General features: G+C 43.0%; 1 non-coding gene across 1 annotated transcript; it reads left to right on the top strand.

Moving 5' to 3' along the window:
- The first annotated feature begins 1,657 nt into the window (after window positions 1-1,657).
- Window positions 1,658-1,778, top strand: LOC135277651 (small nucleolar RNA SNORA72). Its single transcript, XR_010345257.1, has one exon. It is a non-coding gene; the product is annotated as a small nucleolar RNA SNORA72 (small nucleolar RNA).
- Window positions 1,779-3,380: the final 1,602 nt, after the last annotated feature.

Raw genomic sequence — 3,380 nt, forward strand, 5'->3', positions numbered from 1 at the left:
ACGGGGTTTCACCATGTTGACCAGGATGATCTCAATCTCTTGACCTCGTGATCCAGCCGCCTCGGCCTCCCAAAGTGCTGGGATTACAGGCGTGAGCCACCGCGCCCGGCCTATACCACACTTTCTTTATGCACTCATTTATTGATGGCCCAGTTCCCAGAATGGTAAGAAATAAATTTCTACTTTTTATAAGCTACCCAGCCTATGGCAATTTGTAACAGCAGCCTGAATGGACTAAGACATTTAACAAAAATAAAACACTTATAAATTATGTTTCTTCCATTAAAAATGATATACATTTGCTATAACTGAATCTTGGCACATTTAATGTCAGAAATGATGGAGAAAGAGGTGAAGAGAAAATAAAGGATCTAAAGGAACTGATGATTATCTTTTTTATTACTGTTATTGAGGAATGCATTAATGAAATGCAGTCTTTTTTTTTTTTTTTGAGACAGAGTTTCGCTCTTGTTGTCCAGGCTGGAGTGCAATGGCACGATCTCGGCTCACTGCAACCTCTGCCTGCCCGGTTCTAGCGATTCTCCTGCCTCAGCCTCCTGAGTAGCTGGGATTACAGGCATGCACCACCATGCCCGGATAATTTTTTGTATTTTTAGTAGAGACGGGGTTTCTCTATGTTGCTTAGGCTGGTCTGAAACTCCCGACCTCTGGTGATTTGCCCACCTTGGCCTCCCAAAGTGCTGGGATTACAGGCATGAGCCACCGCACCCAGCTGGTTTTCTAATTTGACAAATGTAAAATATCCATGTAACCACTACTGCAATCAAGATATAGAATGTTGGGCTGGGTGTGGTGGCTCACGCCTGTATTCCCAACACTTTGGGAGGCTGAGGCAGGTGGATCACCTGAGGTCAAGAGTTCGAGATCACCCTGACCAATATGGTGAAAACTGACCTCTACTAAAAATACAAAAATTAGCCGGGCATGGTGGTGTAGGCCTGTAATCCCAGCTACTCAAGAGGCTAAGGCAGGAGAATCGCCTGAACCCAAGAGGCAGAAGTTGCAGTGAGCCACGATCAGGCCACTGAACTCCAGCCTGGGCAACAGAGCAAGCTGCGTCTCAAAAATAAAATAAAATAAATAGATGACATAAAATTATTACAATTATTTGTTTGAAGTGAATAAAGAATGTTTTCTGTATTACTCTTCTACGAATTAGAGTAGTCAATGCCATTCAATTTCAACTGCTATCACTATTGAAATGGTCTCAAAATTAAACTGCCCTTTCAAAAATCAAGCAAATAGAAAAAGAAAAATCTACATTGATTTTAAAAGTATAGCTGCCCTCATCTGAAAACTACTTTATCTTAAATTTCCTAATATGACCAAGGGCTGGCTGCGATTCGCCACAGCTTCCAACAGCAGACTGGAGAGTGTCTTTCCAGAATAACTAGTATGTTTGCTTCAAGACAAATTATTTTTCAAGGTTTAGAGAAAGATGTGAAAACTAGATAATCCATTAAGAATCTTTTTTTAAAACTCCAAAGCATTTCATTTATACTTCTTAGCTTACTTTTTTGTTACCCATACATATTAAGAACTTTTAAAAGTCCAAATTAAAGAAGCATGCCTAGATGTCATTAAAATAGCTATCAATGCCCACAACAGTCCTGTAGTTCAAATACTTTACTTTAGAATGTCAAAACTGATTTTGTAATAGTCAGGACAGGCTAAACATTTGCTGTGTTAAGACCAAGCATGTGTCCCTAGACTTAGTTCTTTCCCTAGGTCTGGTTTTATAAATACTGGTGATAAACCAGTTCTGATTTATTATATGATCATTTTGTGTGATTATGTAATGGCTGTGATTCTAGGTTATCTTTAGTCAACCTTAAGAAAAATGGGAGTACAACTAATGTAATAACTTTTGCAAAAGATCAGTAATAATTTGCAGACTTTTACTTAAAGAAGGTATAAAAAAATAAGAAAAATTTCATGATTATCAGTTCCTATTAAATGAATTGTAAAGTCTTTTTTAAAAAAAATAATGTCCAGGCTGGGCGTGGAGGCTCATGCCTATAATCCCAGTACTTTGGGAGGCTGAGGTGGACAGATCACTTGAGGTCAGGAGTTCGAGGCCAGCCTGGCCAACCTGGTGAAACCCTGTCTCTACTAAAAATACAAAAATTAGCTGGGCATGGTGGCGCACACCTGTAATCTCAGATACTCATGAGGCTGAAGCAAGAGAATCACTTGAACCTGGGAGGGAGAGGTTGCAGTGAGCTGAGATCGAGACACTGCACTCCAGCCTGGGTGACAGAGCATAACTCCATCTCAAAAAAAAAAAAAACAGTACGTCCAAATCCACATTGTTTCAAACTCTGCATTTTTCTTTCTTTTTTCTTTTATTTATGTATATTTTAAATTTTATCAAGACAAAGTCTTACTCTGTCACACAAGCTGGAGTGCAGTGCCACAATCTTGGCTTACTGAGACCTCAACCTCCTAGGTTCAAGCGATTTTCCCACCTCGGCCTCATCCGTAGTTGGGACCACAGGCATGGGCCAGCACGCCGAGCTAATTTTTGTATTTTTTGTAGCAGTGGGGTTTCGCTGTGTTGCCCAGGCTTGTCCCAAACTCCTGCCCTCAAGAGATCCTCCTACCTTAGCCTCCCCAAGTGCTGAGACTACGGACGTGAGCTCCAGCACCTGGCCTGCTTTTGGTCTGGTGTGCTAGTTCACACATGCCTGCAATAGCAACTGCGTTCTGAACTGCAGGGATTCATTTACTTGTCAGCACCTGAAACCTTCCTCCTCAGTTGAGTCCAATTATCAGCTTCATGTGCCATCTGCCAATCCAGATGAAACTTGGCAAGTACAAAGCTGTCCTTTTCCAGGTGACCCTCCCCACCTTCTTTTTCCTCCACGGTGTCATTAACAACTAAAAAGCACCTGCATGATCAGACCTGTGTATCCATCCATCATCAAATCCTACTTTTTTTTCGACATTGGGACCCTCCCGAGGCTATCCCAGCCGCATATTTGCTAACACACCCTGCAGACACTACCCTTGGCCCCTTGGCTCTGGGCCCTGATCAGCCTTCAGGCCTCCACTCCAGGTGTCACTGCTCAGTCTCCCCTCTGCTCTCAGAGCCTCCTCGCAAGGCACCTCAGCCACACTGGCCCTCTGTCTCAGAAGTGAATGTGCTGAGTGGGTCTTAGGGATTTATTAATAAGGCTCCTGGGGCCGGATGTGGTAGCTCATGCCTGTGATCCCAATACTTTGAGATCACTTGAGCCCAAGAGTTCGAAACCAGCTTGGGCAACAAGGTGAGGCCCCATCTCTACCAAAAATTCAAAAAGCTGCCAGGCGTGGTGGTACACACCTGCGATCCCAGATCCTCAGGAGGCTGAGGTGGG

Source organism: Aotus nancymaae, unplaced genomic scaffold, assembly GCF_030222135.1.
Source record: "Aotus nancymaae isolate 86718 unplaced genomic scaffold, 86718_ANA_hifiasm-v0.15.2.pri h1tg000032l_0, whole genome shotgun sequence".
Lineage (NCBI taxonomy): Eukaryota > Metazoa > Chordata > Mammalia > Primates > Aotidae > Aotus > Aotus nancymaae.